The sequence below is a fragment of the Solea solea genome, chromosome 14, assembly GCF_958295425.1.
Source record: "Solea solea chromosome 14, fSolSol10.1, whole genome shotgun sequence".
In the NCBI taxonomy this organism is placed as follows: Eukaryota; Metazoa; Chordata; class Actinopteri; order Pleuronectiformes; family Soleidae; genus Solea; species Solea solea.
The window spans coordinates 4,114,226-4,129,441 of record NC_081147.1 but is presented as its reverse complement, the minus strand read 5'-3'; positions in this window follow the sequence as shown (position 1 = coordinate 4,129,441).

Here is a 15,216-nt window from a genome sequence, read left to right as displayed (position 1 = left end):
TGTCGTCAAGGCAGACGACCACTAAATGTCCACGGCGTGATGTGGTGTTGTAAAATATCACATTAAAAAACAATGGAGAGTCATTTATTGAGCAGATGATGCAGCGACTGCAGTCACAGATGTCTTTATGGCCACAACACGCGCACACACACACACACACACAAACTCAGCCACCTAATTAGTTCTTGGCGTTAGGTGGTTTGTTCATCATTTTTAAACTACATTACGAAGGTGTATGTGCTAAAGTTGGTGCAAATTGTGACACACATTTCTCTGTTACTGACACACACACAACATTAATAATGAACTGACACAAAGTGAGACATTTTCAGGGAGCACACGTGGTTTGTTGTTTGTCTGTGTGCACATCCTGACATGAGCTCAGTGAGATTAATTTTGATTAGTGTGTGTGGAATACCAATCAGCCAATCATGTGGCAGCAAATATAGGTCAGGTTGTGGCACCCGATGGGCCTGGGCCTTTTGCACCGCAGCCACTTTGACGGGCACTGTAGGAAAATCACAGGGGTAAATAATGAAATTCATGATGGCTGAGTCCTATTTAGCTTCTCCAGTTTCAGGGCGCATGCACTTCACCCTGTCCTGATTTACATGAGCTGAACGTCAGCCATCATTAATGTGATCAGTGATGTCGGAGCTTTTCCCAGTAAATCATGCCTACATAGCCGCTGTTCAAAAGGCCCGTTGTTTCAGAACCAAAGAGGCTGCTCTGAAATGTCCTCTCTTTTTTTTATCTAGTAATTTTTCCTCTATTAAAGCTGAAACACTCTTTGTTGTATTTGTTTTTATGTCCAGATAGTAATGTGAAAATTGGAGAAAGACTGTCTGTGAGGGTTCAAAAATTAAAGGGTAACTGAATCCCTTCTCCTGTAGCTAACTCTGCCCAAAGCCCGATTTTGAAAAATGCCAAGACATGGGATGAGAGCTGAGGCAAAATTTGAATGCAGAAGCTGGTGTTTGACCAGAGCGGCAGTAGATTTTCACACCGATTTTCACAACAACATATTTGATTTCAATATTTTACACTGTTTTAGTGGGTTTTGTTATTACTTAATATACTTTAAGGGTTTAAAGGGGAGATTGGGACTGGGCCAATGCCTTGCACTGTTCTGCTGCAAAGTTTTTAATCTCCATTTCTTACTGTTTTAGTTTCCACAAGCTCTCTTTTATAAATTAGTCTCATGTCAAACATCGTTAGACTTGATAGTCGTTTATAACACAATGCATCACCGCTGATCACATCAATACTAGCAAAATCAAGTAACACCTTATAAAAGCAAATTGTTGAAACAAGTTCATTTGCATTGCAGATACTTTTCTCCTGGCATTGACAGACTTGTTCTCCGCTTGTTTTAATTAAACAAATGAAGATTTTAGGACTGAATGGAAGACTAATTACGACACCTCATTAAACGGCTTGAGAGGCAGTGTCCCTGGGACGTGCTGGGTTTGGACACACTGTTATTTTTTGCTGCAGTCCACCACAAGCTCCAGCCTTGGCATTGAGAAATTAACTGAGCTGCGCTTTGTTTCATTTAATTGGTTTGCATAGATGATACTGTAGTTACTTTTTTAGCTGCCGTCTCCTGCCCAGAAGCATTACTTCTGCCTTTACACCTGTTTCTTCTTCACTCTTTATTACACTTGGCTAATCCTTTCTAGTTTGATTTGTTCAGTCCTGCTTCCGTTGTCTCCTCCTCTCCTCTACAGTGCACTTTAAAATTGGCCTCAGCCTCAGAAAGACACATCTTTTCTACCTAAAACTAATGAGGCTTTGCCCCCCTGTCTTGTATGCTCCCCTGTTTTTTTGCATCTTAAATGAAGTAAAATGAGGAAAAATAAGACATCACTGAAGGAATGTACACACCTCATCAGCTCTCACCTACATTTTCACTCTCAATTTCAGCGCAATTAAGGCCTGCAAGGGGTTTAATTTCAGCTGGGATATTGAATTCTGTCAAGACTGCATCTGCGTTAGTATTTACACAGAGCTGAGAACACTGTGTAGATGTGTATGTGCGAGTGTGTGAGCGTGATGGAGCTCACAGACCATTTTATCACAGTCTGACAGGAAAGGAGCAATAATGAGATTGTGGAATAAAGTCAGTGATAATGGCATCTTAATACGAAAGCTTCACACTTAAAGTGGTGACATCATCATTAAGAATCTTCAATTCCGGACAAAAATGACATACAAGTGCCAGCGCCTATTTGAATTTTACTAATAAATTAGTTTGAATTTTCAAAAAAATGTAGAAGTTAACAAGCTCACAGAGTGAGATTAATTATTAAGTGTCTGTGGTTGAAGTAGAGAAAAAAAAAAACCTTCTAACACTTGAAAACTCCCCAATTAACAGTATTTCATTTATTTAAAATTCCGGATTTAGGAAGTAGGGTTGTATGAGATACTTGCAAATAGGGTATATGTTCAAATTACCAGCCACATTGTTCAAAAGCGATTCCAAAGTCGATTAATTACAGATCAGATTTTTATGGTTCACATTCTTAACGACTAGTATTTTACATCTGAATATGACTGACCTCTAAACATGGCATGCAAATAACAGAAAACATCATATTTGTGAGACCACTTTATATTGAAGCAGGAGGTATTTAAATAAGATATGTTTAAGGTTATTTTAGGGGAAACTGGAATTTGGTGACTGGATTTCTGTCCACAGCCCTGGAAAAATCTGATCTGAGTCAGATACGAGTCACTATTACCGGGTATGAACGCACATGTAGCTATTGGCAACACTCTGCATGTTCTTGGTCCTAAAAAGCAGCCTGGGAGGGTCTGCAGTGCCTGTGAAAAATCTGTTTTTTTCTGTGTTTTTAGTAATTGTTGGTTTGGTGTGTTTGAGTGCTCGTTGTTAGACGTTGTTCGAGTGGCAAGATGCTATTCTGTCTGCCACTTGTTGTCTGTAGCTGGTTATGTGGGATTCTTAAATGAAATGGCCCATTATCGCTTGTTTAAATTTGGGACCTTGCAGTCAGAATTGTCGTTTGTTTATTCAAATTCTAAAGACTCTCAAAAGTCGGCTATTCGAAGTGTCAGTTTATTGCACATCATGTCTTACATAGTTTTTAATAGCCACTGCATACCTGTGTTTGTTGGCGTGTTGTTGCAAAATCCACTGACTCATTGTAGCGCAAGCAAACTGCATTTAGCAAAATCCGCGGACTCATTTTAATGCAGGCACACCACATTCAGAGAGTCGTTGAGGTAAGACATAATAATCACCCACACATCTTAACTTTTTACCCACGGATTCAATTCTGGCCCGCTTATCCTCTCAGGTAGCCCACAGTGCTGTGTGAGTGAGAGGGGGAGTGGCTACCAGTAGAGCAGCGCAAGCCAATGTGTGCGTCTTTTACCGATATATTTAACGATATCTTTTGCATTACTTACCAAACAACGTCAAACTTCAATCAATCGTACCATCACTTCGAGAGATATGCGAATAACAGAGACAGACAGACGTTCCTGCAATTTATAGATAGATCTTCATCACAGAAACTGATGTTTTTTTTCTGTCCCTGAAATTGCCTACTTCTTTTCTAGGGGGTTTTTCAATGTGGATTTTATTGAGAAAAATTTGCAGAACTTGTGGATGCATTGCTTCATACTGTAAGACCCTGACATTGAGCTGAGTACAGAGTACCGCATTGAAAGCATCGCAGTGGCCAATAAAAATGCAACATGAAACGATATAATAATCAGCGCCACAGAGTCGAAAAGATGCAAAACTGAATGCCAGCATGTGGGATACAATGTGTATGGAGGGACTGTTCCATCTTTGAAGTTTTTCTCTGTAAACATTAACTGAACAATCGGCAGAGTGTGATTCATCTTCTTCTACTCTTTAGGATTGGCACACGTTAATGGCGTACCGACTTGTGTCTCAGGCGATGATGTTGCTAACTTGTTTCAAAGCTGATGTATCCAGTAGGTGTCGGCATCATACACAGTGATTTATAATGATATTCTGTCTATAATGATTCCTGAAATCTCCCAGTCTGTAGTAGGCGTAAGTGTGTGAAGCTAGGTTCAGGTTCTTCATCATTAAAAAGTGAGCCGTGGTATTCCGAATGTAAAAAAGACTGGTACGAAAGTCCAACCGAGGGGTTTCATGAAAGTGTTCATGCTGCAGTATCTTTTTAGGATAATGGCAGAGTTATTTTTAGACCTGACACAATGGTAACACTAAGATTTTCTATCTCATACTGTGGTTTTAAGAGGACACGAGACTGAGTCCGTCTTTCCTTAAGCAGAGTAATTACTTGTCAGTTATGGTCAATTGCTGTAGTGAGCGCTCTGAAAACAATCCATTGATTTCATGCCTGTGGTCAGTGTGCATTCTGTGAAAGTATTTTCTCCTTCAGATGACATTTTGGCCGACACATCTATCATCACAGAACTGAAGATTGTTTTTTTCTTATAAACTGGTCTAAAATGGTCATTTAACCAATGGTGGATGGCACGCACATTAACAACTGGTTGACCCATGGCCCTCATGTATGCAAATCTGTATAAGCAGCGATTAATCATACTAAATGTACCAATTATAGCTGCGTCATGAAGTCACCTGGCTACTACAGTCTAATGAGCAGGATTACAAAGGGATTCAGACAGAATTAACCCAGGTCATAGTGCAAGTGCTAAGGTAAAATCAAACTTCTAAAATCCCCAAAAGCACTACCGTCACAGTGAATATGCACTAATGTTGTCAGGCAGAATAAAGGGTACCAAACTTGTAAATAGGTATAAAATATTGTTTGTTCCACTTACAAAGTATTGATTTTAATATTAAAATCTTCAGGCTTCAAAACAAGCTCAGATTCTCGTGGGTGATGTCATTACCAGTTCCCACTTTAGTGTATATCATTTGTTATATTTGAGTAATGTCTTAATGTGCAATGTCTTAAAGGTACAGAAAGCAGCATATTTTTGCAATTTATTGATCATTTATTCCATTGTAACCTTTGAGTATAATGTGAATGAAAGGATCAGGGACACTTTAGCACCTCATCTGGGATTTGTTTACAGTCTCTGTTGCATCAAGGGAGGCTGTGACCAATCACAGTAGGTTCTGAGAGTGACAGAATTGGCCATGGCAGTTCATAGAGAGGCCGCTCGGATACATCTCTCACATCCCTTCTTTAAACAATAACTTTGTCCATATCAAAAACACCATAAAAGGAAAAGAGTGTAAAAGAAATGCAATGAAACACGTGGGTAGAGCTGCAACTAACGATTATTTTCATAATCGATTAATCTATCGATTATTTTCACGATTAATCGATAAATCGTTTGGTCCATAAAATATCAGAAAACCTTGATTGGTGTTCGTCAAACCTGGAAATGATGATGTTCTAAAATGTCTTGTTTTGTCCACAAACCAAAATGATTCACTTTTAATGATTTCTTTGTTATCCAGAGCAAAGACATTAAGAAAATATTCACATTGAAGAAGCTTAAACAATCGAAAATCTTGTTTTAATCGTGAAAAAAGCTTCAAACCGATGAATCGATTATAAAATAGTTGTCGATTAATTTGGTAATCGATTAATCGTTTCAGCTCTACATGTGGGTGCTTGTTCCTGTGGTCATGTATGTGGATTATTAAATGTTAATTATCGTTTGATTGCGTACAGTATGTACAAAATAACTGCGTTTATACCTGTTTTTTTGGTTGTTGTTTTTTGGAATTCTCAACGCCCAAGAGAGACAATTATGTATCAAACAGTGATTTCCATTCTTCTTTTGACCCAGTATTTTTGTTGACTAATTTGACACGATTATCTCTCAGTTAAAAAAAAACAAGTCTTATGTTCTTTAATTATATAGAATTTGCACACAACTAAATCCAAGTTATGATGCTTCCTGTTTCCTTTTCAAAACTTCTGCAGCTACAAAGAACCATTTACACCAAGTTACCTTGGGTTACTGTTTTACGAGCTAAAATGACACATTCATTCTGATTAATTAAATGAAATTGATGGCAGATACATGTGTCTTTGTTTGAGTAGCGATACAGAGTGTTGTTCATATATATTTATATTCACTGTTAATATAAAAAACAGTTAAGATATTGATTGGAGTTGCTTTAAAGAACTAACTGGCATAATGTGGAGGTGGTTGATCAATACCAGTGACATCAATTTCCTCATTAGGTAATCACTTTTCTGTTTTTCTACACTTGGCTCAGATGGGTCTGATTAGGTATCATTAGGTTTTTATAAATGACGTAATACTCATTTTAAACTGTAATGAAATGAAGGTAATGATGATTCATGCCCTTCCTTCCTCTCTCTCCCTCCCTCTCTCTATGTTTGTTTTGTTTGGCAATCATTTAAAATGGCGACATGTCCCCATGTATCTCCATTTATCCACATTGATTCCCGTCCCACACACATTCATTCCGATTGATCCGCCTTCATTGTCTTATTCATTCCTAATCCCTTCTCCCTAAGCCTCTTCCCAGTATTCTGTATTCACAGAATACGAGCAGCAGTGACATTTGTTTAAATCTCCAAAATACATCATAATCTATATGTGTGTGTGTGTGTTGGCCCACAATCATCAGAAATCTAGCAGTGCTTGCTGTTGTCCCCTGTTGCCCTCTGCCTCTCCTGTAACCCAGACAAATGGTAAATATAACCTTTATAGGCCCAGACACACTTTTACACCGGAAAAAAAGTCAAACAGTGTTTCCAAAAATGAGCGTGCAAACTTTCTTTCAATGGCTCTGCAGTATTCATTTCCACCTGCTGGCCATGTTTAATGCATTAGACCTCAGATTAGTCTGGTGGGTAGGGAGACAGCCCATGTAATTAGTGAGTTCCACGTTTGATCCCTTATGTATGGAGATGACTGAAGTTAAGACAAATGTGGGCTCAAACTTTGAGACATTGTCTGAGTATTTAATCTAAATCTGTGAGCGCATTAGCTGGAAACCATACTTTTGAAATGTAAACTGTTACATTTATAAAAGAGCATTGAGTTAAATTTGTATAAATATTTCAATTTAAATAAACTCAGTTTGGACAGTCACAAAAAACATCAGAAAACAAAAAAATACAATTATTACAGACTATAAAATAAGCACACAATAGCAACAATGAAGCACTACTCCTTTTCTTTAACCCTTTTAGCATTTTGGCTGCTTTTTTTACATTACTATGTTTAAACATGCATAATATACAGAGGCTATAAGAACGTGCAGCATAGAGTGTCTTATACCATTTTTCAGCACAACCTACGTAATCTGAAAACAATTCATTTTCATCGACTATATAAACACAACTGCGCAAAAAGTACTCAAAATGTTTAAAAATTGATTGAATTTGTGAAATTTGGAAACATTTCAGTTCAAAGTTCACTTGCCTCGTTTTTTTATGAACAAAAAGACAAGAAAAACAGTATTTTTTTTACTTCTGCACAGTCATTGCTACTTTATGTCACTACGAAAAATTAATCATAACTTTGACTCAACAACACATCAAAACATTTTAAAGCCTGAACCTATACCTAGGCATATGCTTGATCCTATAAAAACACACCTTCAGGATGTCCATATAAGGAGTTGGGTATCATTCCCACGGCAATTTACCATAGGTGCACCTGCGGCACAGATTTGTGCTGCATGAGCACTAAGGGTTAAAATCATTTTAAGGGAAAAGGACCTCCAATTTGATTTATCATGTCTGTCGTATATGAATGTAAACTTCACAATGGGCAGTTAATAAACCGCAGCATTGGTTCCCTCATGACACATGGGGGAACCAATAAGAATCATCATCTCAAAATGTCTTCGTTTCTGCCTCTCCTGGCTAAAACACATGTTTAAAACAAGAATGGAGGCAGCAGCAACTTTTTCTGAACTCTTGATGCAGTCTTTATGCATTTGTCAATGTAGAAAAGGAGTTGTGTGGATGTAGCCGCAACCTGTCTCCTACTTGTTGTAGCTCACTCTATATATTTAGGTTTTTGTCTCAGTTGTAAAGTGTAAGGTTCCTCAGCTCTGTTTTCTACTTTGTGTTTAGAGTTCCTGTCACTATAAAGTATGTTCACTTCACCAGCCTGTCCGCCACACCGTATGCATTTGGGTCCTCAATCTGATTTCTCTGCATACTCTTTGATGGCTGTGGACATCCCATTAGACAGACTGTTGACAGGTTGTGTATGACTGCTGGTTATTTACCATTTCCTTTACTCCCTTTATAGAACACCAAGGATAAAGAGAGGCACATTGAGTTGTCAAACAGTGGGAAAAGAACATGTCAACATGGTTGAAAGAAAACCTGTTCTTTGTCTATATTTTTAGATGAAACAAGTACATTTCGTAACAGACTTCAAGTCATTTTCCTGAATCGCAATGGGGAAGGCTCAGCAGGACACATGGGAGAAGTCGTACATGTAGCAGAACCATTTTGCCCTCACTGCATGTGGAATAATCATTTTAATAACATCTGACTGTGGGCACCCCTGCTGTTTTTGAAATGGTTAAAACAATATATTTGTGGAAATGTCATCACTGCTCCAGTTTCCTATTTATAAATGTATAAATCAATAAATACAGAAATCAATAAATAAGTGCATAAATACATGTATAAATAAATACAGAAATTAATAAATAAATGCATGAATAAATTCATACATAATAATAAATAAATGCATGAATAAAAACATTTAATAATAAATAAATGCTTTACATTTCATTCTACATTTCTGTTCACCTACATTTATTTATTTTGTATTTCTGTGTCCATATGTTAATGAGGTAGGAGGTCCTAATCTCAGTCAACAGCACGATTGGTCAAATCGGAGAGCCAGACAAACGATTCCTGATCCCAAGCCTTCCTCCCTGTAGCGTAACGTTGCAAACCAGCTCCAGTAAACGGAATGGCCTCGACCGGGAGGCCACAGGCTGACCTGCTCAGTGTTTGCCAAAATTCTGCAGTTACTGTGCTCAACAAGCAGCAGGTGCTGCCGGGATCCCCTCCCAAAGCACTCACAGGCGGTCAGTCTCACAGTAGCCTCCGCCGCAGTCCCAGCCTGCAGTCAGAGCAGAGAGGGGACCCTCACCTCTCCGCATCCAGGCTGCCGCTGTTCCTGCCCAGAGCAGGGTGTAAATGTGTCAGTACTGATATCTGTACCGTGTCACGGCACACGTGCAGTTATATCAGGCAAATGGCCAATTATGCAAATTGGACGATGACGTCATTTAGTGACTTCTGGCGACAGCCAATAGTGACTTTCCTTACTGAGGAGTTTGCAACAGTGCTGAGTGGGCGGTATCCAACAATATTCCTGTACACGAATCAGCACCGCTGGTAAGTCGAGCACACTCCTGTAACCAATCATGCTGTTGACTGAGGTTAGGACCTCCTACCTCATTAACATATGGACACAGAAATACAAAAATAAATAAATGTAGGTGAACAGAAATTTTGAAATAAATGTAAAGCATTTACTTATTTATGCATTAATTTATTTATACATTCATGTATGCATTTATATATTTATTTATACATAAGTCATGTTTCATCCTCCATATATTGGTGCAGAATTCGATTTGTCCTTATAGGCAACAATGTAGAAGTAACGTTTTAGATGCATATTTTAGCATTTCATAAGTTTTATATAAACAAATCGTCATTTAAGCTGATTTTGACAAAACACTATATGTGTGGTGCATCACACATCCTGTCACACCTCGAGTATCATGCGCATGTGTCTTCCAGACATTTCTCCAAACACAGTACCAGTAACACAACATTGTTGTTAATCTTAGAGAGCTGACTTAGGCCGAGTCAGCAAGGCACAAATTTCAACGGTTGCTTTAAACACTTTGCAACCACCTCAAAACCAGTTTCTTGGCAATGTACACAATGTAATATTGGGGATAATGTGGCTTTCTTTCTCAATTTCTACGTTTAAAGGAGATGTTAATTGAGCATCTGCCATGTTCAAGGATATTTTCCCTGATTAAGATACGCATTTTCAAGAATCTGGAGTTTCAATACAAAGTATGACTTTGCATATTGTCATCTTCCGTGATACAAGCATAGCAATATGGACTGAAGGATTTCAAATAGCTGAGGAGAGATTATAACACTGCTATATATGGTAAAAAAATGGAACCACTTTCTGCCAAAAAGACACAACCATGTTACCATTTTCATCATAGCATCCTGAAATTAAATTTCCCTTAAAGTGATACTTGCATGGTTGTGACTGTATATGTAATATTGCCTCCCACTTATCCGTCCTCTGCTGCTAGAAACTTTAATAAGTGACATTTTATCTCCTTTCTTCTATCCTCACTTCTCATTTCAGTAACTTTAAAACCTTAAATGGAGCAAGTCTTGACTCTGTCTTTGTATTCCTCTCATTCTGTCGCAGAACCACTCCCCAATATCAAATTTCCTTCGCCACCTCTTGTCATCTGCTAACCCCCTGACAACCTCGCTCTTAAAGTTTAGAATAATTGCGAAGAAGAGAGGTCTCTGAAAGTGTAGAAACTACATATCATACCGTGACACTTGTGAAGAAGGGATAGGGAAACCCCAGATGTGTGAAACATCACACATCTGGGTATCATAACACAACATTTTTGATGATTCTGAGGCAGAGTCAGTGAGACACAAAATTAAACGGTAGCTTTAAACACTTTGCAACCACCTCACTGAGCCTTGTAATCCAATTTGAAGCATCAAGACCAGTTTCTTGGCAATGCAAAAATGTAAAATTGGGGATAATGTGGCTTTCTTTCACCGCAGATCAACTTCTACATTAAAAGGGGACCTTAATTGAGCATCTGCCATGTTCAATGAGATTTTCCCTGATGAAGATGGACATTTTCCTTACTGAATGGAAAACCTCTTCTCTGGCAACCAGGGGTAATGAGTGAACTGGTTGCATGGGCATAAGCACCTCTCATTGTTATTTCAGCTGTGCTCTAGTGCTGATGCAGTCCAAACTCCAAACAGCAGAAAGTGCTGTTTAAGGGTGTACAGGGTATTGGGAAGATTCAAAGCTGAAGGCTGGTCTATGGGAAAAGACAGGGAGGTATCTATAAGAAAACATCTGTGGAATAAAATCGGGGCAGCGTTTGCCCCTTGAATTTATGACAGTGGTGGTGTTGTTTTAAGCTGCAGAAAGAAAAAAGGTGAATTTGCAAATGCAGTTAAATGTAATTACTTGCGTGGTATGTAGAAATACAGCATACTTCAAGCTGTGATTTTACAGTTCAACTAAAATAGCACACGCATTAACATAAATAAGGTTAGTAAGAACCATATAATCCCTGAGTAAATGCTATCATGTCCCCCCTGCTGAGTCCTAATCTAAGGCAGATTTTATAAGGAATATAAGCAAATATCATAAACTGTAAATTAAAAAATTCAATTTTAAAACCAATTACTTCTTGAGAAGAGGGTTGTTTCAGTGGCTGTGTTTTAACCTCTTCATCGACTTCAGACTCAAAGAGAGAATAATTGTCCCACACTGATGCTACAATGTGGCTCATTTGACACTTTAAGAATTACAAGACGGAAAGGAAGCCAGGATCACTGTGAGCTAAGGGTGCGTTCTCACCAGCCTCGTTTAGTATAGTTAAATCGAAAACTTGTTACCCCCTTAGTATGGTTAGTTTGGATCGGTGTGAGACTTCCAATGTCAACCAAACAATCAAAATCTAGCCTGCTTGAAAGAGGGTTTGTCGTTTGCCAGTGAACTCTGGCGCGTTTCATAACCAGTGTGACCTCTATCCCTCTTTCAGTGGAAGCTGGTATTAACAGCTACAGCCTCAGTGTTGGCAGTTGCCGGTTTTGCAGTGCACCGCGGTGATCGTGGTATCCGGCCACTGCCCACCTGCTGGTCTTCAGGGTGCTGCTCATCAGTCCTTGGACTCGCATCAGTAAAGCAAAGTATTTCAACACTGGCGACCACTTGATTTTTCTATAATGGATATAATCTTGTTTCATGTTACAACAGCGTGAGTAGTTCTTGGATTCACTCATTGACACATTTTTTAAACAGAAATTACACCTGTGTTTATTTCCTCCTCAGTTCACTTACATGTTCTTTCCTGTCTTGACTTAATTTAGATCCTGGTCCCTTCTCTCCACGTGTAGTTAAATTTAAATTTGCTCCAGTCCCAAGTACCTGGATAAATCTCTGTCATGGGAAAAGATATATACCTCAGCATTCCAACTCACTGCCACCTCTAAGGCTGTTTTTATCCTGATATAACTCAGAGGCTTTATTATGATTTGGGTTTGGAAACCTCCAGTCCATGTGACAAACTTTGATGGACAAGTGCTACCCGAAATGCAGTAATTGGCTCATCAGCTATATGGTAACACAGGGTGGTTTTTGTAGTGCAACGCATAGCGTACATATGTGCTCTCACATGGGCCTGAGTGGAATACTGCAAATGTATAGTGATATAGGTAGGAGGAGGTAGTAGATTTGCCCTGAAGGGTTCTGACATAGTTAGTCTACTGTCTTCTTCATGCAGTATTCAAGTATAAGAATAAGTTCAGTTTGAAAGCCAGTAGCCTGCAGGAAAGATGACACAGCAAAGTGACTGTAATCCAAGACTCATGACTTGCTCAAGCATAGTCACTGTAACCTCTTGAGCAGTGATTGCCAAAGTCTAGTCTACAGCCCCCTGGTGGGTTGTGGAGATACTGCACGTGGACCGCAAGTGGTCTTAAAAGAACCAAAAAATCTCCATTTTTGTTTCTGTAAATAAGCAAGTTATTTGAATTAAAGTGAATTTGCTATTTGAAGTTGAAACATCATAACATTGTATTGAAGTCTTCAAGAAGATTAGGTATCAAGTATTTAAAATTTTCAAGGCATTCACCTAATTAAAATGTCATTTTCTGCCTATTTATGACACAAATGATGATGGGATTTTCAAAATTATGATGGGCCACAATACGATTCATTTTGTGTGCAGCATGTCTAGAGCCTTCCTGACATCTGAAATGTTTATTGGAGGATTACAATTCATATACATTTGCAAGTACTAACAGTCACCTAACTTGAGGGGGGAAAGAGCGCTGTGTGCATTACAGAGTGTGAGATTGTGTATGGTTGAAGTGAAGTAGCATGAGGCTTACTGTCACAGTGCAGATTAGAGGATAAAGGTGCACTGGCATTTGCTGCGAGCGTAGAGACAGGGGCGTGTTAGTTGTCTTGTTCTATGGAATTAAACCCAAGTTGAGAAACTACATGACAGTGCTAGAGGCGTGAAAAAAGCAGAACAAATACAGTTGCGGGGTCAAAGTGAGGGTAACCTACAGTGTTGGGCATCTTACTTTACAAAAGTAATTAGTTATAGTTACAAATTACTTCTCCCAAAAAGTAATTGAGTTGGTAATTCAGTTACCACATTGTAAAAGTAATTAGTTACTCAGCAAAATAACGGACATTATTTTTTATGTTCTATAACGCTATAACATTCTTTAACATCCTATATGTCAAAGATGTTTATAATACCTGAATGAAGAATAAAACCCCTATGTACAGTATTTTAGAGCATTTGGTATTTATTTTAACTTTGAATTGAAGGGCACAATTGACACACACATGTTAACTTGGGTAAAGAGAAACAAAGGAAAAATGTGGCCTTTCTGTAGTGCAAATCTCTGTATCTGTATACCATTGCACAATAAACAGGGCACTATCCAACTCTTAAATATTCAGTAAAGTAAAATAAACAATATTCACACACTTTGCATTCAAGTACTAAACCAATACACACAAATGCTTCATTAAGTTAGAGTTGCTCGAGGTTGACGTGGACAAACTCCTTTTCCCACGTTGTAATGTTTAATGCCACTGACTTTTATTTTGATACACTGGAAAGAGGAAGTACGTCATGACATGCTAGGATGTAAACAAACAATAAAGTGTGGCTAGCAGAAGCTCCCAAGGAAACTGCGTGTATCTGAATTTACTGACGACATAACAAGTCACAACACACGTTGCATATACATTCTTTCCTTTTACCTCGGTAAGGGAGAAGTAGTGTCGATATTTCCACTTAAAAAACGCTACGCCTCCTTGGCTCGTCGCCATTGTCTCAGAGCGTGCAGTGAGACAGCGTGAGCAGGGCACCCGTCCACCCAGCCTATCATCATCGCATTTGCAACGGTGTCGCCATCAATCATCTCTACCCCTGTCAGATAGCCCGACACCGCTACGCTTCATTCAACCGAATTATAACACAAGTAACGCGCCACTTTACATTCTCAGTAACGGTAACGGCGTTGCAACGATAGGAAAAATAACACCATTAGTAACGCTGTTATACTTAAACGCCGTTCCTCCCAACACTGGTAACGTAGAAGTTATTTTTGTAGAAAAATGCAATGAAACCACAGGGATGGTCGCTAACCTCTGTTCCAATACCTTCAGTGACTGTTCATCCTGTTATTGAGGGTTCCTATTCTTAATATGTAGTCTGCTTTTTACTGTGATCTAAGAAAAATAAATAAATACATTCTTGCTGCAGTGCTTGATGCTAGACCTTTAATCTCTAAATATGCAAAGATATTAGTCACATTTATGTTATTGTCCTTGTGATTGGCTACTGAAAGTCAAGAATGTTTACTCCAAGGTACTGAGAAATCCCTTTTGTCAAGGTCGTGAGGGTCAGTGAATAACAGTGAGTTATCTTTCAACGTCAGGGTTGTAGGTTTGATTCCCTGTTCTGCTGGTCTACATGTCAAAGTGTCCTTGGGCACGACACCTGACCCCACGTTGCTCCTGACGGCTGTGATGCCAGGTGGGTGAATGGCAAAAAACTCTACTGTAAGCAGGTTTGTGTGGTCATAAAGAGTGCAAAAGCATTACATAAACACTAGAGCTGAAACAATTAATCAATGAATCAATTATTAATCGATTACTAATCTAATCGACAACAATTTTCATAATCGATTAATCGGTTTGAAGCTTTTTTCATGATTTAAACAAGATTTCTTCATTTCTTTGCTCTGGATAACGAAGAAATCATTAAAAGTGATCATCAACATTTTTTCAGGTTTCTTGATATTTTATCGACCAAACGATTAATCGATTAATCGAGAAAATAGTCGACAGATTAATTGATTATGAATATAATTGTTAGTTGCAGCTCTAATAAACACAAACCACTTTCTATTCCTGATTTAT